The sequence below is a fragment of the Neophocaena asiaeorientalis genome, unplaced genomic scaffold (genome assembly GCF_003031525.2).
Source record: "Neophocaena asiaeorientalis asiaeorientalis breed wild unplaced genomic scaffold, Neophocaena_asiaeorientalis_V1.1 scaffold31, whole genome shotgun sequence".
NCBI classification, from domain to species: domain Eukaryota; kingdom Metazoa; phylum Chordata; class Mammalia; order Artiodactyla; family Phocoenidae; genus Neophocaena; species Neophocaena asiaeorientalis.
Window position 1 is genome coordinate 3064048 of NW_020175320.1, and position 24185 is coordinate 3088232.

Here is a 24185-nt window from a genome sequence, read left to right on the forward strand (position 1 = left end):
AGATTGTGACTCCTTACATGTTTCTGCTTTACTGGAACTTACTTGTATTGTGGCCAGCACCCCTGGGCACTAATAAGGAGTTATTATAAACTACTTTGAAACGTGCTTTCTGTTCCAGATATGATTCTTTCAACTAAAATACTTTGTATTGCAGGCAGTATATGAGAGGAATGAATCTAATGGTTAGGAATTTTAGGTTGCATGATCTGTGGAGGAGATACTTTGGGGCTAACAATCCCTTTGGATGCCATTGCCTCACCCATGCACTGACTAATATACTGTCACTGTTTACAATTTAACTCCCTCGATTCCCTATCAAGTTGTCTATTCATGATTCACTCTGGTGTCTATCAGTGAGTCATGCCCCAGAGTGCCTGCCCTTTTCACACACATTTGTTTAAGAAATTGAGAGCAGAGGAAGATTTAAGGCATTTGAGGAAATGCTTTTGTGTGAGCTTTGGAATCTTGCTCAGGGATTATTGTTGCTGTGGTAAAATTGAAAGAGGTACAATGAAAATAGAGACCTTGAGAGTAGTTCTTTCTGAAATATTCCTATTCCTAGTTCAAATAGTTCCTATTTGAAATCTAGCAACTAGTGACTACTAGCAATAAGTGTGCTTCATTTGTACCCCAAGAGTACAGTATTATAACTCAATGACCCCAACATCAGTTCTTCCTCCGTATAGTTGAATAACAACTTAAATGTCGTCTGTGTTTAGGAAAGACTTATGATACGTATTATCAAACAAGGATAACTTTTCTTTGTACGGTAGAGAAATCTCATCAGCCTGTGTGTTCCCACCGTATTCATCAAGAGAACGGGCAATAAACAAGATATATGCAGTAGTTGGAATCTTTTTGTTCTCTTCTCTCTTGTAACTCTCATTGTCATGCAGGAGGTGCCCTCGCAACATCTCCAGGATTCTATTTTCTGGATGGTGCTCAATTTTCTTGACTGTTCCATTTGGGCATCACAAATTTCTTTCACATTCAGAGGGGTTTCAAATGCCACATAACTTCTAGTGAAGTGCAGAGTAGTTTAAGATCCAGAAGCCGTGGTACAGGGAAGAGTATTAACACTCATTCAGGACAGTCTTCTTTCCCTTAACTTGCCATTTGACCTTGAAGAGACGGTGTGTGTATTACATGAATGTGTACCCTTCTTCACCAGAGTGAGCTTGTAGAGTCAAACTGTGTGGGCTGGATAAGATGGCTGCTTTCAGTTGTAATCTAGGGTGATAAAGATGATCAGCCGAACTTGAGTTGTTCACTTGATTCAGGAGAGAAATGCGATAGGCAGTGGATTATCCAAGTGAAGAAGTCATTTCATAGTAATTGGCTGACTTTTAACAGCTGGAATTGAATGAAAGCCCATTAAATGTATTTAATCATTATGAACTCAGTTTTGAGAAGAAAACCAGATCTGCCTTCTCTGTGTAAATCAGTACAAAACTGTATCCTTTTTTTTTTTTGCGGTACGCAGGCCTCTCACTGCTGTGGCCTCTCCCGTTGTGGAGCACAGGCTCCGGACGCGCAGGCTCAGCGGCCATGGCTCACGGGCGCAACTGCTCCGCGGCATGTGGGATCTTCCCAGACCGGGGCACGAACCCGCGTCCCCTGCATCGGCAGGCGGACTCTCAACCATTGCGCCACCAGGGAAGCCCCCCTTTTTTTTAAGAAAAAAAACAAAACATCTTTATTGGAGTATAATTGCTTTACATTGTTGTGTTAGTTTCTGCTGTATAACAAAGTGAATCAGCTATACATATACATATATCCCCATATCCCCTCCCTCTTGTGTCTCCCTCCAACCCTCCCTATCCCACCCCTCTAGGTGGTCACAAAGCACGGAGCTGATCTCCCTGTGCTGTGCGGCTGCTTCCCACTAACTGTCTATTTTACATTGGTAGTGTATATATGTCAATGCTACTCTCTCACTTCGTACCAGCTTACCCTTCCCCCTCCCCATATCCTCAAGTCCATTCTCTACGTCTGCGTTCTTCGGAACCATTTTTTTTTAGATTCCATATATATGTGTTAGCAAACGGTATTTGTTTTTCTCTTTCTGACTTACTTAATTCTGTATGACAGTCTCTAGGTCCATCCACATCTCTAGAAATGACCCAATTTTGTTCCTTTTTATGGCTGAGTAATATTCCATGGTATATATGTACCACATCTTCTTTATCCATTTGTCTGTCGATGGGCATTTAGGTTGCTTCCGTGACCTGGCTATTGTAAATAGTGCTGCAATGAATGTTGGGGTGCATGGGTCTTTTTGAATTATGGTTTTCTCAGGGCGTATGCCCAGTAGGTGGTTTGCTGGGTCATATGGTAATTCTGTTTTTAGTTTTTTAAGGAACCTCCATACTTTTCTCCATAGTGGCTGTATCAATTTACATTCCCACCAACAGTGCAAGAGGGTTCCCTTTTCTCCGCCCTCTCCAGCATTTATTGTTTGTAGATTTTTTGATGATGGCCATTCTCACTGGTGTGAGGTGATATCTCATTGTAGTTTTTTTTTTTTTTTTTTTTTTTTGTGGTACACGGGCCTCTCACTGTTGTGGCCTCTCCCGTGGCGGAGCAGAGGCTCCGGATGTGCAGGCTCAGCGGCCATGGCTCACAGGCCCAGCCGCTCTGCGGCATGTGGGATCTTCCCGGACTGGGGCACAAACCCGTGTCCCCTACATTGGCAGGTGGACTGTCAACCACTGCGCCACCAGGGAAGCCCCCTCATTGTAGTTTTGATTTGCATTTCTCTAATGATTCGTGGTGTTAAGCATCCTTTCACGTGTTTGTGGGCAGTCTGTATATCTTCTTTGGAGAAATGTCTATTTAGGTCTTCTGGCCATTTTTGGATTGGGTTGTTTGTTTTTTGATAGTGAGGTGCATGAGCTGTTTCTATATTTTGGGCATTAATCCTTTGTCAGTTGCTTCATTTGCAAATATTTTCTCCCATTCTGAGGGTTGTCTTTTCATCTTGTTTATGGCTTCCTTTGCTGTGCAAAAGCTTTTAAGTTTCATTAGGTCCCATTTGTTCATCTTTGTTTTTATTTCCATTTTCATGTGCTGTTTCATAGTGTTAGGCCTGATCCAGATTGTTTTGTTTTTACCATGACAAATCTGTTTACCTAGAGCAAAGATGTATTTTTAGAAACACTATTTGGTTGTTTTAAAATGCCCTGATTTGTATTAGGGACATCATTACTTTCTGCCTGCCTAGGAAACCTAAGGAGGGAAGTCCTTTTACTATTTTATAGTCAAGGCACATTCTAAAATGTTCTTAAAATTAAATATGATGTACCACATACCTGAAAGTATAAGTTTACTCCCCTAGAGATGGAATTAAATTTGCTGATGCTTAAAAATACCAGCATGATTGATAGACTGTTTACACTTGACCACCTGCTAATGAATTCTCTCATTCAGTACTTGTTTTCTTTTGCTATAATTATACTAAATCACACTGTAAAATAACCTACAGCTATTGAAAAATCCAGAAAGAAGAATTAACGTAACTGTCATCCCTCTAATATGTGAATTATTCTCCAAATTGTGAACTTTATTTTTCAGATATGTAGTTCCAAACCTTCTAGTAAATGTCATTAATAAGTATATTTGAGGTTCTAACAAAGGTTCATAGTCATTTAATTACCCAAAGTTTATCTTTTACCATGAGTCTTCAGCTTTATTAATGAGCTTTTAAAAAAATCTCTGGTAGTGACATGTCACATGGTACAGAGAAAATTTATAGTTCAAGCAATATTTGAATGAACTCTAAGGTCCCATTTAACATTGAGATTCCCAGAGTCTACAGATTCTTCTGAGACCATGGATGAATTATTCTGTAGGTTCACATCTGAAACTTCTAATCAGGAATGTATACAGGATAGAGACGCCTGACCAAATCTTTAAAAAAAATCTCACTCAGTGCTTCACACATATTTCCATTTACTGATGGGTTATTTTGTAGAGATGTGTTGGAGACAGTTTGATGTTTGCATTAGTATTTGGCTTCATTCTATTTATATTGGTTTATCAGCTCAGTCTCACATAGGCTAGAAATCTTTTATTTTCTCCTTAAATTTGAGGACTACCAAAGCTAACTTTTCAAATGAGAGAATTAATACCATAGATCAAGTCTTTCCCTGGATAGAAAAGATAAACGGTAGCAGAAAATAGTTTCTTGTCTTTAAAAATATTATTATATTCCTAGAGAAGCAGTACTGATTCTTAATTTTAATGTTTCAAATTTGTTATGAAATTACACATTTATATGTTTTCTATATAGGCCAGGATTGAGAAATGCTTAGTTCATGAGAGGGGTGATGTGGCTTTCTGAGTTCTCTTAGGACAGGCTCCATGTTTTATTAGTTCTTTTCATTCATCTTATTACCACTATGCCTTAGATAAAGGAGGCACTCAGAAAATATTTTTGAATGAGTGAATTATAATTGAAACTATACTACATTTAAGATTTCCCGGTATGCACGATAATTAAATAACCTCAGGGCCGGGGAGGGGGGAGAATGTAAAATAATTCATGCTATTTTTGAATGATGGTGTGTTTTCTTATGAGAAAGAATTACTTTTAATTTTTCTAAAGCCTTGTGATCTTCAGTTTGGGAAGATAATGTATAAAGCTTAATATCAGTGAAGTCCTTCATAATAGAGCCATAAGGGGAGGCCCTTGTAAATGTTACTCACCTGAGAGGCATCTGGGAACTCCAGTAAATCACCAGATGTCAGAGAGGAGTGGATGATAATGGGAAACTATTTAGAACATCATCAGATTAGACACCAGATAACGTGTGGTTTTGGGAACCACGCCCCGCCCCAGCAGTAGAGCAAGGCTCTGGTGTGCAAAATTTTTCAGCAATACATATTGGTTTAAGTAACGATTCTCTTGCATTTTTCTTTATTCCAGGCTTTTTTTTAGTATGAAGACAGATGTCTTCTTAGATCTGCCCACTCTTGCCTGAAAGGCAGTAACTATTTCAGTAGCTCTTAGCATATTAAGCAAACTCGTGTAATTCTACCCACTTCACATTAATTTGCTCTTGTTGATTATTTGCTGTAATATGTTAAATAATTGCTCGTGAATGGGTCAAGAAAAGCAGTCATTCACCTGTTTTGATTGCTATAAATATCTTGAAGTCATCCAAATGTGCTTCCATATTATTCACAACTCTTCCAAGTCATTAATAAATATATTGAACACCTGTGCTAGCACTGATCCCTGAGGCACCTCATTATTAACCTAATTGCACAGCTTCATGATATTTCATTTAACCTTGATTTTACTACTAAACTTTTTTCAAACCAAGACATTTTCAAATTAATGACAAAACTTTACCTTTTATTCTGTGGTTGCCATGGTTTCATGATTGAATTTGCATATTAATTTTTTTGAATAAAATATCACTACACATTAATTTTTCTTAAAAGTTCAAACAAGAAAATAGTTATACACTTTTGTCTCCCATTTGTTTTCACTGACATTCTACTTGTCTATTCTTCTTTTCATTGTTTGTTTTCATCAACTATTTTCAAAACGTTAAGGTGTGGAAATAATAATTCTATAATTCCATAATCATAGTATCATGATTTTGGATGCAGTTCTGTCTTTTTGTAAATACCAGCTCCTCAGTGATATTTTCTTCCTAACTGGTACCTCCATCACGTTGGAGTCAGGAAAGGAAAAAGGAGATGGAATTCATTTTAGCTGACATTGCTGTTCATCAGTGAAGCCATTACAAGTGAAGAATGAGGTTTGCACCTTCTGGTTTAAATCAAGCTTATGGAGTATAGTTTTATCTAATGTTGGAGCTAGAGGGGACTCTGAAGATCACATGGTTAAATTTCCCTCATTTTTCAGATAAAGTAACAGAAGCCCCAAAGTGAATTGACCTTGACAAAGGTCACACTGATCAGAGCCAGAATTCTGCTTTTCACTCTGTTGTTCATTCCACTGCAGCCTGGCTTAGGTTTTTATCATCATTGTTTCCCACTATGGGTGATTAAAATTTTCTGTTTCATTTATTCTGAATTTTGACAGAATTCCTTTATAAGCCTCTTTTAGACCATCATCTACATCTCTATTTTAATTCCTATCAGTGCCTTGAATATCTAAGTTCTCAATAAATATGTATTGAATTGATGCATAAATCTAAGGGCATACTGTATATCTAGCAGATTCAAATATATGTATTTGATATGTATATATATTGTTATACATACATATTAAAATTATGGCTATTTAGAGCATATTTAGTTTTTCTTTTATGTATTTCATGGATCCATATCAGTCATGAAAACAAGATCATAAGGGATAATATATATGTTAATTTCCAAAACTGATTTCTAAGTGGTTAGGCTTTAGGCTGCACAGATTTATTTGAACTATTGTAGTAAATAATACTGAGTTTTTCTGTGATATTGACTGTTTGTTTCCTTTATGTAAACGTTAATAACACTTGCTTTGAGACTCTCAAATCCAACCAAATTTCCTCATGGGTATTTGAGCTATTTTGGAGAGCATAAGGCAAAGGGCCTTTCTACAAAAACTCAAGGAAGGGAAGCCAAGGTTGTTATTGCTCTTGGTGTCCAGCTTTCCCACCTCCCAAAGGAGGCACTACCAGAAAAACTTCTGTGTTTACCCACTTTAAATATTTATTTTAATTTATTTTTCATAGTAACATTTCCAAAGCATTGAAATGCTATTCATTGCTATTGGAAGGTCACCACTCAGATCAAATGCTCAGTGTTCTATCATATGGATAAGTCGCTCCTTGGAAGAATTATAAACACCTTCAAGGTGCATTACATATTTCAGGTTCATGATTCATCTGCTTTGGGGAAAAGTATTATTTCCTGGCACATGTTCAAATGCTGTAATTTAAGCCATTTATGGTAAATTATTATGCCACTGCAGCAAATGAAATTAATACAACTCCAGGAGTTATACCTAGGGAATAGTTGACTCATCTAGTCAAGATCTGGTTTAGTGTTCTTTAACATGCTAGGAAAAAGAAAATACCTATTTAAAAATTGTTGTCAAATACTGAGGAAACATATTAATACTGAGCAGGAATGTATGTTTAAAAATAATGGAGTAAGCAGAAAGGATTAAACTGCTAAATTTCTCTAGGTATTCATTTAAATATTTTGACCTAGGAAGTGTTAGATGAAATGTTATTAGAAAAAAAGAGGCAACTCTGTCTTAAAGAGAGGCTCTTTCTTCTTCTAGGATCTGAATATCCAGTTTTTCCTTTTCCCTTACCCTCCTTAACTCTATTTCCTATCATAGAATCCTTTAAAAGTATTGGTGTAAATCTGTTGCTGAAAAATGTGCCATCTATAGCATACTTCTGAATCTGTTTCTCTTTCCCTTATTTCCCCCATGGTCATTTTCATGATCACCTAGGTGACCAGAATTGTCTCATTGGCACTCTTGTCAGATTAATTGCTTCCAGGAAGCCTGTGGGTGAAGCCTAGATAGTTGGTGTTGCCATAATCTTGAAGTTAGTCAAATATCACACTATAGATGAAATCTATGGTGTATACAGACCAAAGTGGCTTCCAGAGAAATGGCCTGGGCTTTTTTGAGAGAACCATGGAGATTCTGAACTGACACCTACAGGATCCTCCAAGATAGATTATTATAGGCTTCTTAGATATATAAACTCATTTCTTGGATATCCACATATAAATTTTTACAGCTCAGATCTCTCCTTGGGGTCTTCTTGATTGGGGTTGACCCAAAGTTACATTATATTCTGTAGGACTGAGCTTCAGACCTGAATGAAGATATGCGATTTTTAAAAAATGGGGTAATTGAAGTACACACTTTAGGGTTGTTGCTTAGCAGAGAAAAGCCAAGAAGAAGCATAGAAGGTGGCATCCCTCTCCACAGCAGGCGCCCCATTCCCACCACACACATTAAACCACACACATATAATGCACACACATATACGCATACACACACACCACTGAGCACCGCTGTTATGATGAGTTGCTGATGGTGTGTTACATGTTTAAGTATTTAGGATTAGAAAAAAAAATTAAGAGCCACTAATCCAAATTTCTTACCCAACTTTATGTATGTGCTGGCAGTAATGTATTGATAGTCCCAGTTGCATCCATATATATAGTATAACAAAACTTAATGGCATGAGAAACAAGAAAAAATACATGGAGACTCCAGAATAGATATATTTTCTATGAACTTGTCTTAATAATTTACTTAAATAAGACTTTTACTTGTATTTTTATATTGCACAGGTTTGTAAATTCATTTTACTCTATTTATGAAGAAGACACCTCTGTTTTTACAAAGTTGTACAAAATTGAAATGTAATTTACAACCTTGCCTGAGCGTAAGTCAAATCTATAAATGTAGAGGGCTTATATTCCAAAATTTTAATTTATTAAACATATTAGTTTTAGATATATAGTTAGTACATTAATACCCATTTATTCTTTAATTTTCAAAGAAATTTCGTGAAATAGGAATTATACAATAATTGGGAACAGAATGCAATATCTGACATACACTTTCTTGATTTTCCTTTTCTTGCATTTGATCTCTTTTCTCTGATTTTAAGGAATAGCAGGGCACTAGGACTTTCAACTAAAGATGGGATTTGCATGCCAAGTGAGAATTATTATATTTTAAGTTTGTCTTTATTGCATGCTTCATAAATCTGGCAGTTGGGTTAGTGTCTAACTGTATAAATACACATGAAATATTAAATGTAAATGAATTAATATATTTTGTGGACAAAATATTATTTTTCCTTTATGAATTTTTTATGATCTATGACTGAAGTTAATCATGATTAAATTTTGGACAAGATATGAAAACTACATTCATTTTAAACCCCAATATGGGAGATTTTGTTCATATTTATTTCATAGTTTATTAACGTGGTGCCTAAAACCTACATTTTAAGTTTCAGAATTTAACTCACATATTAACCCCAATTCTCTGAATGTAAGTAGAAGGAGACACTTAAAGAGGATCATGAAATCATGTTGAAGATATTTTCATATGGGTAAACTTGGATGTACCTGAAAAAAATAATTGTCTCTTTTTGATTTGGGGCTGGGCTTGGAGGGATAGCTGGGCAGCTCAGAAAGAGGAGTTTAGGCTACAAAGGAAGTGAAGGAATGAATGTTTGGAATATAGTTATCATGGTTTATGGTCTACAAGCTATACCTATGTTAACTTTAAGGTAAAATTTAATATTAGAAAATAGTTAAGAGCCACTTAATGACAACCTATAGACTTTTGGCTTACTCTAAGAAAATGCTTTTTAAAAATTCTTGAGAACTTCATTTTTAACCCTCATTAGCTCTTTTGATAATATACTTTGTTAGTGTCTTTAATCCAGCACCTGAGAATATGTTTCTGCTGGTGGAAAATATATTGAAATGTATGTCTTGCTTTGCTTAGTGATCTTTATATCTGAAGAACAGTATATGGGTGAAGGGAGAAGGAGTGTGCTGTGTGAGTGTGTGTCTATGTGTGTGTGTCTGTAAGTTTGTTTTGTTTCTATAGCTCATAAGGAAGATAAAAATTAAGGAACGGGAAATCTAAAGATGATGAGATAGTGGAAAGTGGGCATGATGCTACAAAGAAATAAATGAGTATTCCAAAATTTAGATTATACCACTGTTGAAATAAGAATCAAAAATACTTTTAGAATAGCAATTCTATTTTATTTCCTTATACATTTTGCTCCCCAACAAATAATTTGAGCCTGCTTATAACAAAAGACATATGAAATAAAATGAACAAAATAGGCTTACAAAGAGGAAATAATATAAAAAAAGAAGAAAGCCAGGATGCTCAATAGGAAGGCTAACCTGGTTACCATGTTATCAGGTGTACCCTAGCTGTGGGTTCCTGAGCCGAGATGTAAAGATAGGATGTATTACAGGGCTCTAGCATTCGTTGAGGACAAAGCACAACCATATCTTCGGGGTGCCGGGGTGGGGGGGGTTCCCTCGACCTAATTCTGAAATAAAATTTCTCACATGCTCTTTTAAAAAATATGTTTTATAATGTGATGAATATTTTCCTTTACAATAGTTCCAATTAAACGTAGACGCATATTCCCAAAGGCTTTTCTTATATGGACCTGTAGTACATTTTGAGGGAAGACTCTAGTGTATGTGGAGCATATTATGCAGCAAAATAGAAAAATGGTTGAATGTTGAATAGAATGTTGTTGAATAGAAAAGATAAAATTGATTTCAGAGTTAGAGATGAAAACTTCAAGGGAAATGTTTCTCTCTGCTCTAAAAATAATTGAAAAATGGGATGAAATAAGTCTTCTTGCCTTAATTCTTTTTTTTTTTTACATCTTTATTGGAGTATAATTGCTTTACAATGGTGTGTTAGTTTCTGCTTTATAACAAAGTGAATCAGTTATACATATACTTATGTTCCCATATCTCCTCCCTCTTGCGTCTCCCTCCCTCCCACCCTCCCTATCCCACCCATCCAGGTGGTCACAAAGCACCGAAGTCTGCCTCTATTATCTTTCTTTACCTGCTCTGTTTCCCCCTATCTCAGAAAAAAAAAAAATGAGGTAAACTTGATCAAGTAAATGGTAACAAGATTCACCCTACAGTGATTATATAAATGTATTCTGCATCTACTTAAAATTCAGAGTTCAGTTTCCAGTTGCATAAATTTAAGATATGGATCAATTCCACAAGGGTTTAGGCAGGAAATGAAAAGAAAAAAAATAAGACAAGAGAACCAAGTCAGTTAAAATATTTTAATTACACCCCAAATCAAAGGAAACTATGGAAAAGCCTGGGAAAGAAGAAATTTTTATGGAAGCTTATGATTTTAGATCTGGTATGAAATAAGACAATTATAAAATATCTATAATATACTGAAAAGGGTGGAAAATGAAGGTGTATTATCATAATTACCAGTTATAAATAAATCAGTTGTTCATTATTTCCATCCAAAGAACAAACTGACAACAACATCTATTCAGTGAGTGGATGATTCAGTTAATAGTTTTTCATGTCTCATTTCTGACACTTTTTGGGGAGATAAAAATACTGAAGTGATTGAAATACACTGTGCTGGAGTGACTTGGACATAATTTATTACTAACAGTTACTCTTATTTCTAAAAAAATTTTTAATTTTTTCTCTCTGGAATGAAATAGCTTAAATGCTAGATGCTTCAGGGTTTGCTTTGGTAAGAACCTTACCATTTGGGAATTTCATAAGCAGTAACAGGTGAATAGTGTGGATATTTTTCACATATTAAAATTTTATACTGGTATTCCTGAGGAGATTGGTGTGTTCTCTGGGATACCATAACTCTAGACAGAAGAAGGAATGTCCTTCAGTGGATTTCTTTTTGTCTTACTGTCCATTACAGTAACACATGTAAATACACTCCAGATGACTTTGTATCACATAATGGTTTGGCAGAAATAATCTTATATTTTAATATATATATTTATTTTAGCAATTCTCATTAGCAAGCTTCTGGATCTTTCATAAATACACACATATAGTTACGTAAAGCCAAGTCATTGAATGTTCAAGGGATTCGTGGAAGTCCTAAAATCCAGCCACAAGCAAAGAGCTCCTTTTATGAAAAGTGTCAAAGGATCTTTTTAAAAGGGAAGCTTTAAGCCTTATCTGAATTTTTTAAAGCACTGGGATATTCAATTTATTGAAAAAAAGACTTACTTTGAAAACTAGGTTTGGTTGTCAGATCTGGAACTAAGTTAAAATAGAACCGTATTGGTGCGCTAATAGAACTGCATAATATTGTGTAATTGGACAATTTATGTTGCAAGATAAATTAATGTAAACTTTTCCTCTTCAAGTCTTATCACCCTTGCTCACTATGTGAGCACACATATGCAATGAGAAATTTAATAGAAATAATAAAATGTAGCCTTTCTAGTGATCACTAGCTTAAAATATTTAATTATGCAGATGTTTTAGTCCATAAATTGTCACAGGTCCTTTTGGAAGTAGATGGGGTGGGTACAAGCCTGAAAAGGAGTGGTAGAAATCATCAAAGCCTTTTATTTTAGCTAGCGTTAAACCCTGTGAACCTGGAATTTCCAACCAGCAGATGGAGGTCTAATAGTATTTCTCACAGCCTCTCTGGAAACTGTCCAATTATTTGCCATAACCATTCCACCCTGCTCTTATTGCACTCAGGAATGTAAGTGTCAGTATTTCACACTAATTGTAACAGGGCCGCATAAAATGAAAAGCAAATTTTCTTTGTAAACCAACTGGAGTTTCTCAGGCTAGATTTTGCTGCTCTTTGATAGGAATTAAGGACAGTCATAAAACTTCAGAAACCCTAAAGGCTGTTGTAATTTTATAGTCATTAAAAAATTATACAAAATTTTAAAAATGGGAAAAAATTATACATCCTACATATGTAACATTTCAAAGATAATATTCAACATACTCATACTAAGAATATTTTAGGTATTTAATATAGTAGATAGTTCCAGTCTAATGAACTCAGTTTTACGGGCTCATTTACTACAATATAGCATGGGCCACACTATAGATAACTATCTAGAGTAAAAATTTATATGTAATTTATTTTTGAAAAAATTTTTTTGAATATAATATACATTTCATTTCCATATATAGGATTGTCATGGCTGCCCTTGCCATACTGCACACTCTTCATAATCCACAAGAATATTGTAGGAGACCACTAAGAAACAAGTTCTTTGGCATTCACTAAAATAGCATTCTCCATGATGAGCTCTCTTCATGTTAATATTGTTATATTCTGGAATCCTAACATTAAAATATATTCATTTTTGTAAGTGGGAAGATCAGAAAGCTGTGCCTTGAACTAGTTGCTGAATTCGCTTCAACTCTTTTGCCTCAGCTTAATGTAAGTTGCATTCTTGAGAATTTAATAAGAAATTGCCTTAAGCACCAAACAGTGAAATCCTTTGGGAATAATGGTAGTCTCATAAAGAGAGGAATTTGTTAAGGGAAAAACATATTTAAAGAAATGAAAAGTTAATGATACTGAGCAGCTACCAGAGCAACAGTGCTCGTTGCTGTATCAGATGAACTGACCACTTTACTAATATTTTTCACTTTCTAAAAGAACTGTTTGATAGAATAGAATAGAAAAGACCCTATTTATAACCTAATTCTCATTCACTTTAATATCAGTCATGTCATAACCAGTAAGTGGTGGACATTTAAATTGCACAGGCAAATATACCTCTTCTACATTTTTTCACATATTCCTGAGGTTAGAAATGCAATATAGCCTTTTTGACACACACACACTGGATTTGCATGGGGCATGTTAAAACAAAGCAAAATAAAAACATCTGACAATCCATTACACTTATTTACTTATTATTTAACAAAATTCATATGTCCTGAATTTACCTTGGAATGGCTAAATTGAATACTTTTGATTGAAGGATTAAATTTAGAAGATTGTGGAAGGGGAAAATTAAAAAAAAAATCTTCTTTAGTATTTATACATGGAAAGAAACGGAGTAGCCAACTATCTGAGGAAAATACTAGACTCAGAAACTATCAGAGTTCTAGATTTCTAGAAGGTAATACTCATAAACATCTAAAATACCTCCCAACTTTCATTAGGAGTGGGGAGTGGATCCTGCAGGACAGGTATGAGTTGTGTGACTGGCAAACTTGAGAATCCAGAGTCTCAAATGGCATTTACTTTGAGGACTTCTCAGATTTTCTTCCAGCAAAATTAATTATTCTTTCTCCATCAATCCTATAGCATCATGCATATACTTCATTTTTAGAAATATCACACTGAATTGCAATTATTTATTCACTTTTAAGTATTTGGTCACTTTATCACCTATCTTAGTCCTTGCATGTTATAGTAAAAGCTGAATAAATACTTATTTGATTGAATTGAATTAAAAATGCCAAAGTAATTGATATAATATAAAGGATAATCCCTATAGAAAAGAACAGGCACTCAGAATAAATACCTGTGAATGAAAATTTATAACTATCAAGTGGCCACAGAGATAGCTGCAAGTTAATAGTCCAAATGATAAGCAAAATTTGATAGAGAATGTTTCTCAACCTCATTTGCACTTTTTAAATATAACAACTTTATTGACAGTTGTCTGTACTTTTTTTTTAAGATGTTGGGGGTAGGAGTTTATTAATTAATTTATTTTTGCTGTGTTGGATCTTCGTTTCTGTGCGGGGGCTTTCTGTAGTTGTGGCAAGCGGGGGCCACTCTTCATCGCGGTGCGCGGGCCTCTCACTATCGCGGCCTCTCGCTGCAGAGCACAAGCTCCAGACGTGCAGGCTCAGTAGTTGTGGTTCACGGGCCCAGTTGCTCCACAGCATGTAGGATCCTCCCAGACCAGGGCTCAAACCCGTGTCCCCTGCATTAGCAGGCAGATTCTCAACCGCTGCACCACCAGGGAAGCCCTGTCTGTACTTTTAAGGCAGAAATAATTCTGCTTATTTTGTTAAATTTTGATGTGTTCATGAAATATTTTACTGTAGTGAAAATTAATATTGAGTAAATGTGAATTCTATTAGTGGGTCTGTTTTCTGTTACCAAAGTGATTTTGATCATGACCTTTAATCATATTCTACTTTAGTTTCTTTATTTGTGAAATGGAGCAATCAAAAGTAAAAGTTGTGTTTACTTTTTGGAATAAAAATTATGGTTAATATTTACCAAGGTTAACATAAAGACTGAAGAGGTTGTAAAAAGAAAAAGTCAGTCAATTTGTAGGCCATTTTTTCACCTGATGCCGAACAGTAATTTGACTAAGGATGTTATAATTATTAGCTTCTAAGAAATTATTTGATTTAATTCACATAATTATTTTAAATTAATAAAGTTGTCTGAATCAGTCTTCAAAATGCATTATGAACATTTTAATGAAACAGATATAACATTTTCCACAAAGGATTAATACTATTTAACACCTCCCCGCCCCAAAGAAGAATAAAATACAGTGAATAAATAGCCATATAAAGAGAAATAGAGTTGAGGAAAAGTTGGGAAATATTTATGTCCATCTAGAAAGGCCACAAGTTTGCTGTGGCCAGAGTAAAAGTTGGGTCCGAACTTTTAGGCAATCAGGACAAAAATTGAGTTCGGTGTTTCTATGCCGGACAAGCACGACTCTAACAAATACTATTGGAGTAACAAATGTACATAAATAAAAACACAGTGTTCTTTCTTCACTTCCCTCTCTTCATTTTACCCATCTGAATACTGTTAGTCTTACATTCTATATTTCTATCTCAGTTCTCACTTTTGCCCAGAATTATCCCCAACAACTCTGCTAACTTTGATTTCATCTTCTGATTGCCGTCTGCACTTACAGGTATTCAATTTAGCTTGATTTTTTTTTCTTAATATGAATGCCTTTTCTCTTTGCTGAGACTATAAGTCCCTTGAGAACAAGGACTGTATCGTATACTTTTTTATATCTCTCGAAGATTCTTGCTTTCCATTTGACATACATTGGTTATCTGATAAACACATCCATTATATTGATGTCTTCAGTTGTAGCCTTAAGTGAATAGACTTTTAAGTATTTGGCTTATGAAGCGGACTTTAAATGGGCAGTTGGTAGGGGTCAGTTTGTATATCATCTGAATTTTAATTCTTGTTCCACAATTTAGAAGCTGTATGTTGTCAATACACAATCACTTTGAGCATCATTTTCCTTATCTTCTTAAGGGATAACAATAGTACTTACTTTATAGGGTTATTATTAATCCTGTTAACCATATTAATGAGTATTACATGAATTAATACAAGTAAAATGTTTAGAAAAGTAAACATTAAGTGTTAATTATTATCATTTTGTTTTAAAGTGCTTAGTACTAAGTCATTATTTCTGGAAATAATTAAATTCTGGGGGCAATCATAGAGCACAGTCAATTGTCTGCCCTCAGAAAGTGAAAGTATATGACAATAAAACTATGTCATCATTATAGAGGATTATGTTTATATTCAGAGTAGCTTGAAGGCATATACTTATCTGAAATCTATATTTGATTATTAAATTTAAAAGAAGTGACCCCAAACTACATGTTTTATATTACTTAAAGTATTTATCTGTTAAAAGACACTTCTTCCTATCCCTTTATGGTAGTACCAAGGTGTCATATTAGTTCACACATTTTTGTTCCATAACTGGAATCAAATGCAAGGAAAACATTAATAAGGGCTACTACCCCAGCCTTATGTTATTCTTCCAGAAAATGATGAAGTACGACAAGGGTTCGTTGTGAAATAGGCATGTCTAAAATTCAGCAATGGTTCAAGAAACTCAAGTTTGGAATTTGTTAAGGAAGAACTGGCAAAGAGTTTTGAAGGATGTCCAGTACACTGATCTTAAGATTTCATCGAATCCAAAGGTGAAAAACTGTCCACCTCACAAAGATCTCAGGTTTTTCTCCAGATAGCTGAAGTTCAGAGATATTCAGTGTCTTTCCTTAGACCTCTTTGTTATAAATGTAGTCAGAGTAGAGCTGGGATGGGTCTCTAGGCTCTTGTCTCAAGGCAATAATTTCCTTACTTTATAAATGAATATAAAATAACACCCATAGATAATGAATATTACAAGTGTCTTGGTCAAGAACTGCTAGAGAGGACTTTAGAAACCATATTTCCAGCTTCTGACTGCGGTGGACATGCTATTCCAGTAATTGCGTTATAGTAGAGCAGAACGAATAGGGTTGATCCAGTCTTTCACCATGTTTTCATCAGACTGTTTAGGGCATTGTCTTTATGTATCTGTAATTGAAAGCAAATATATCATTGATGTAAAACAGTAAGCACAGATGGAGTATATTTAAAACACAGTTCATTTCTCAACATCAGAATCTGACTAGGTATTTATGAATTAATGTAATTACTCATGGTTAAAAGCAGCTTATATTTGGGCTATTTCAAAATGGATCTTGAAAAGAGCATTTGGTATTTAGTTTGAATCTTTTATTCTGACTTTGCAGTTTTTCTCAGGAGAGATAATAGTGATAGTTAAAGTATTTTTTATCCTTAGTATTCTCTCTTTCAGTAGAATTAATTCTATCTATTTAATATGTATTGCCATCACAAATATCTGCTTGTTTTTATGTCCCTAATGTCAATATTGGTTTTTACTGATGACATTTGACGACATAAATGTTATTGTAAATTTTAATTATTAGTCTTAAATTTTAAAATTACTTGCAGGCTATCTAATGAGAATAAATCACATTTCTTTTACCTACCTCTCGGTATGTGTAGTTTTTTTTGTCTTCTTCATTGTCCTTTATCACATCTTCAACCCAGATACAAGGAGCAACTTTGTTGTTCCAAATCAGAATTACTTTAGATATTTCAGTTATAATTTCTGTATGGTGGTCGTGGTGCCAGGATGAACAGATGTAATGTTATTAGATTCAGGATGCTAGAGCTTCTTTCTTTGCTGGATTTATTAATTGTTTTAAATTTATAGCATATAGTTTTATCACAGTTGTAGTAGTGGCAATTTTTAGTAGAATTTTGACTTACAGAGTATTTTACTGGCTCTTGAATCCCATGTGGATTATTAAAAAATGTGTTTTACATGGATGTTACATATTCAGATAGTGTGATGGAGTAAAATGATAATGTAACTTCCCAATTATATTACCTTGGGCTTGTGCAAGTTCAGGGAGAAATAGGAGAGATTGTTAGTCCAGTGGTTTAATAAAATGCTCCTAGAGACACTAATGGAATCAATAGTAACCACTATTTTTTTTGTTGTTGTTTGTTTTGGTTTTTTTTGCGGTACGTGGACCTCTCACTGTTGTGGCCTCTCCCGTTGCGGAGCACAGGCTCCGGACGCGCAGGCTCAGCGGCCATGGCTTATGGCCCAGGCGCTCTGCTGCATGTGAGATCCTCCCAGACTGGGGCACGAACCCATGTCCCCTGCATCGGCAGGCGGACTCTCAACCACTGCACCAACAGGGAAGCCCAGTAACCGCTATTTAATAATCATTTGTTAATAGCTGAAACTAAGGAAGATTTATTTGATGATGTGAGTTTAAAAATAAATGTAAAAAAAATTATTTGGCCACCTGCACATAATGATAAAAACATTTGTATTACCTTCACAAGGAAAATTATTTTTAATTTAAACTATATATTATTGAATATGTTCTGAGTAACAGGACAAGCAGAATGTACATTGTTATAGAGGTTATCTTCCTGCCTCCTTTATGTAACATGCTCCTAGATCCCATATCATTTGTGTAAGTAATGATACTTCTACAAAAAATATCCCCACATAAAATCATCAAAGGAAATATTCTGCAACCTAAGCCATGTCATTGCCAGTCAACGTTTTCTGACTGTAGATGATTGGTCTTTTTTCACATTGTCATTGCACTCGTTACTTTATTGACTGTCTATATAGTTTTTGCTTCAATTGACAACCTTCCCTCCATCTTTGGCCAGTTGAAGTTTATATTATGGATATCTACTTATCATGTTTTTGTCATAAGTTTATAATATGCTAGAAAAATTGGAAATGAAAATAAAACATGAGTATTTGGGAGTATTTATTTATTTTTGCGGTATGTGGGCCTCTCCCGTCGCGGAGCACAGGCTCCGGATGCGCAGGCTCAGCAGCCATGGCTCACGGGCCCAGCCGCTCCGCAGCATGTGGGATCTTCCCGGACTGGGGCACGAACCCGTGTCCCCTGCATCGGCAGGCGGACTCTCAACCACTGCGCCACCAGGGAAGCCCTGGGAGTATTTATTATTTGAAGGATTTTTTCTTTCAAATGTTCATGCTTTTTAGGAAACAATGTATAAAACTTCAAGAAAATAATAGCTATTTCTTTCCATTAAGTTGTGGACTTGGGATATTGAAGGAAATCTCTACACAGTGTGAAATAGCTTATGTAATTTTTCTGTTTAGGAATAGGAAAGTACATTCTTTTCCTTCTGTCTCCACACCCCTTATTAAAATATATGAGCCTAATTATATTGATTGTGGTCTTTGTTAACATTTGAAAATGTGCTATTGGGTGGTAGGAGCACATCCTTAGAGTCAGGAGCGCTGGATTTGAATCCCCAACTCTACTATATAAGCCTTGGTAAATTATTCAGCTACCATGATTCTTATTTTCCTTTTTTTAAAATGGTGGTTATACCTGTTTCCTAAGATGGTTTGAGAATGAAATGAGGACAACACAATGCCTATTACATCATAAATTAGTCCTTCTCTCCCCACCTCCAGCTTTTCAACAGTTATTATTATCCATGAAAGCAAGTAATAAGTGAATAACCCAGCTGATTTAAGATAGTTTTCAGAGCTTTCTGTTGAAAGAGCTAGTGGGGAGCAAAATCTATAAATAACAGTTTATCAGGAAAAACCTGACCATTTTATGTATAGTTGTCCTTTGTTGCACATTCTTCTAATCAAGAAAAATGTTCATCCAGGCTTAGCAAACTAGATTCACATTGGAATAGGAAAGCACAAGAAGAATTTTAGACTAGAATAAACAATTGAATGGCTTGGCAAAAGTAAATGCATCTGAATAATATTTTGCAAAATTTAGCATGCCTTAGAGATTAGCTCCAGAGATTCTGACTCAGTAAATCTAGTATGGATCCAAGGGATTTGGGTTCATTTTGATTTCTTAATAGTAGCTTTGATGCTATGATAGGTGACAATAGTTTAAACCAATAACTAGAAAAAATATAACTTGTCAACTTTATCCATTCGTATTATTTTAATAGTATTTTTCGTATTAGTCCAGATAAATAACTTCCCTAACTGAAACTGACTGAAAATGATCACTCTAGTGTCTATAGACCTTCTCAAAACTAGAGAGTCCTTTCTTTTATACAGTCTGAGGTAAAGACTGCACCATAGAACCTTTAAGGCCGTGTGCTGCATTATGCAACACAAGATATGTGTAAATCAGTTTACAAAAGATAAATTAGTGAGTGGTGTTTCAGATGAGAAAACAAGAAGGATTTACTTCAAGGATCCTTTATCATATAGTCCCTTAATGTATTTGAAATGTTATTTGATTTATACAAAATAAAATTTCACTTAATTTTTTGGGAAGATACATATCATATAAAAGAAAATCTATAAATAGATGGGAGAAAGGAGGAAGAAATTCAAGAGTTCTCTAAGTCCTAGATGGCTGAGGCACTCTTTTGCTTTAAGGTCACTGTCTTTAATAGAAAGGTAAATAATCAACTGTGGACTTTTTTAAATACCAATTTTACCCTAACTTAAAAATATTACATATAAGCCTCTTATCTCATAATAAAATAATTATGTAAGCCATGAGAGATCTTTACAAATAACCCATCACCGTTTGGTATATATTTTTTAAATTTTCAAATACTTCTTCCCCATTACAGTTGATACTAAAATGAAGCACAATTGCTGATTGTCAGTCTACTCCACCCTTGTGGGTATGTCAGAGTTTTGAAAGCCTTGACCCTGGATCCTCTGCCTTTAGTACCTCTCTAGTTAGGGACAGCTGTGGTGAGTTGAGACGGTAATAAAGGTAGTTGGAGGCTCTTACTTACTACAAGACTAACATACCTGGATTTCTTACTGTATAATCAACCCATCTGGACCTCGGGACTTTTTATGTGTTACGAGGTGGTTATACCATTACCCTGACTGATAAACTGTTAAGAGCTATGCCACTGTAAGATGTTATTATGTCTACTATAGAGATTTCTTATCTTTTTTCCTGAGGCTGAATATCTGCTGGTTCCGTTACTTTTTCCTTCATTGGCTACCATCTACCCAGCAGAAAATCTACATCTGATTTTCTTTCTTCCAGCTTACTAATCATTCACATCAGGTACCTGTTTTCATGCTTGCAGTTTCTTTACTTCTTTTTTTTTTTTTTTGCGGTACGTGGGCCTCTCACTGCTGTGGCCTCTCCCGTTGCGGAGCACAGGCTCCGGACGCGCAGGCTCAGCGGCCATGGCTCACGGGCCCAGCTGATCCGCAGCATGTGGGATCTTCCCGGACCGGGGCACGAACCCGTGTCCCCTGCATTGGCAGGTGGACTCTTAACCACTGTGCCATCAGGGAAGCCCTTTACTTATTTTTAATGTTGAGTTTGAGAGATGATAACTGTCTTCCAGTCAGGAGCAGAGAAAAACATATATTCTTAATTTCCTATACAGTGGTTTTATTTCAGAAAATATTTTTGAAAAAAAGATTCTATTTCTAAGCAGTTTGTGGAGTCATACTGATCTGATTTCAAGTCAGGATTATGTCATTTGTCTTGGATGTTAAATTTGGGCAAGTTCTCTTTCCTTCTAAAAATATAATTTTATTAAAATCTGTCTGATTTTGTGGTTTTGGGAGTAGGGATAGAAACTTGATAAAATGAGCTGATCAAAAATATTATTTTCTTATTAGCATATGTTTTTGCATCTGTACATCAGTTTGGATGAATTACATTTCATTTTTATTGGAAGGAGAATAGAGAAAATTATTCTCTATTAAGATAGATGTAAGAATTCATGGTTCAATAAGTACTTTTGCTGAAACAAAAAAGGAAAAAAAATTACAAAGGTTTTTCCAGTTAGCTCTGAATTGAATGTGTGTTCAGTTGAACATGTGTTAAACATATGTTCAACCTCACACTGTGAATCTGTTTTATAACTCTATGCCTAATCTTGATTTTGATGATCTTTGTTTTTTTGTGTGTTTTTGGTTTTTTTGTGTGTGCTTCTCAATTTTATTCTGGACCTTGGGGCCTATATACATCCACTTCTTGGAAGCAACAGTTCTACACATTTACAAATGATATGATTTGTTAAGAAATTTATGACTTGTTATACTTTTTGAATAAAGAGTTTTAATATGGGCTTCCCTGGTGGCGCAGTGGTTGAGAGTCCGCCTGCCAATGCAGGGGACACGGGTTCGTGCCCCGGTCCGGGAAGATCCCACATGCTGCGGAGCGGCTGGGCCCGTGAGCCATGGCTGCTGAGCCTGCGCGTCTGGAGCCTGTGCTCTGCAACGGGAGAGGCCACAGCAGTGAGAGGCCCGCGTACCGCAAAAAAAAAAAAAAAAAAAAGAGTTTTAATGTGAGAGCCCAGAGTAGCACACAGAAAGAGTCCATTTAGCCCATATATTATACAGATAGAGGAACTGAGTTAAATTGGGGATTACTAAACAACATGTCAAACATTTTTTCATTCTATTTACTATCTGGAAATTCTCTGGCCCTGATCAGAGAGGGAAGGCTTTTAGTATAGTGGAAAGACTAATAGGGTCTGAATTTTGAGAGTAGTTCAACTCCACCAATTATTAACCCTGTGTTCTTGGGCAAGTCTCAACTTCTTTGGTATTAATGTATCTTCATAGATTGGTTATGAAGGCAAAATGAGATAATTTATGTGGAATGTGGTTTGTAAGCTTCAAAACACCGCATAAATGTGTTTGCTGTAGCTACCGCTGTTATTGTAACCATGTTGGGCTGAACTGCATTTTTCAACTCCAAACATAGAAACATTTCAGTTGTTTAAAGAGGTGAGAAGTAGACAGGAAGGAAGACATGGGGTGGTTAGAAAGAGGAAATGGGAGATTACTGAATTCTGAAAAAGACAGGTTAGAAATAGGGATTTTTAGACACAAATATATAAATTGCAAATGTATGCTGAAGATTCCAGACACAGTCTCCTCTAGCAGGTTTTCATTTCCCCAAAGCCCCCACACCCCGAGACATGGCAGAATAAAAATTAAGCAAACAAGTAACTTAGCATCTTTTTTTTTCTTTTTCCTGTTAAAGATCCTTTGGGTTTAATTTCAAATATGACAAATACCAAAATTCTTAGTTTATTTGGCTCTTAATGTACGTAATAAGTCCTCCGATGCACAGAGCTAAGACCTCCCATGCACCTGGTTCCAAGGTGACTGCTTCTATTTATAATTGTTCACTTCAGATGAACTTAAAATGTTTAAGAAAGAAAGCAGTTTGCTTCAGGAAATAAAGGGCATATATTTGTGAGGCTCCCTGGAACCTTTAAAATTTCTAAAAATCATTTGTCAGTTTGAAAATGTCTGGAAAGAGAAGATATAAAATGCTTATTTACACAAATTAAAAGATATTTGAATCTTTGCAAGGACAACTTCTATGAGAAAAAATTGCAAATGACATTTTGGTTTACATAATAAATAAAATTTTGCATCAGATTTCAGATCCACACATAATAGATTTATAATTAACCCTCTATAGATTTGCTGACTGCAAAGCAAAATATCAGTGTAGAGGATTAAGAATACTCTGACAATAATACAGTGCAAGGAAATTAGAAATTGGAAAAAAGAGATTAAAATTAAACTAAAAATGACAATTTTCTGAATAGCAAATAATTTGTGCAAAATGTTACAAAATCTGGAATGCTAGATAGGTGATACAAGTACTGTGACATTTAGTTTCATTTAAATTAGTAAGAGTTTGCTCTTCCAACATTTTTTTTTTCCCCTTCTGACAGTATATTTTCAACAAAAATTTGCTCTTGATTTTTTTAATCCATTCTCTTTGAACCTGTTCTTAAATTTGCCACGATAAACCTGCATAAAACTACACTTTTGAATTTCTTTGGAAGAAATAAAAAATTGAAAGTTTGACATTGGTTTTCACAAATTCTTTTCTTCATTGTTTTTGACTGTGTTTGATCCCTATTAGATTGACATACTCTCAACCTATTTTTGATGTCATGAATTAAAAATGACAACATAAAAAAAGCACTTCTAGTGTAACAGCAATTGAAACTTGCAGTTTTATATTTAAAAAAAACACAAAAGAATGTGTGAATACCATAGATAAAATAACAATATTTTCAAACAGTAACCTGTGTCAAGCAAACAACAAACAAGTTGATTATTTCAGCCTCTGAAAAGTCAGGTTTTCATAATTTGATTGAATTAACTTTATAATACAATTAGATAATCCATATATGATCTGGGGTGGTTTCAAATTACTCTGGATTATTTTTCAGATAATTTGGAGGTGAATCTCATTATGGATAGCAATATAAACAATTTAGAACATATTAAGGATGTTTACAGTCTACTTGCATGATAAAGTTCCACCATGGCTCATATCTGTATTGAATCAGCTGTAGATGTTTTAGAGTTCTGTCCCAGGAG

The 24185-nt window shown here is 35.1% G+C and overlaps 1 protein-coding gene across 1 annotated transcript in view; it reads left to right on the forward strand.

Moving 5' to 3' along the window:
• Positions 1–24185, forward strand: part of CTNNA3 (catenin alpha 3) — a 1528699-nt gene that overhangs the window by 443384 nt on the left and 1061130 nt on the right. The window lies entirely within an intron of this gene.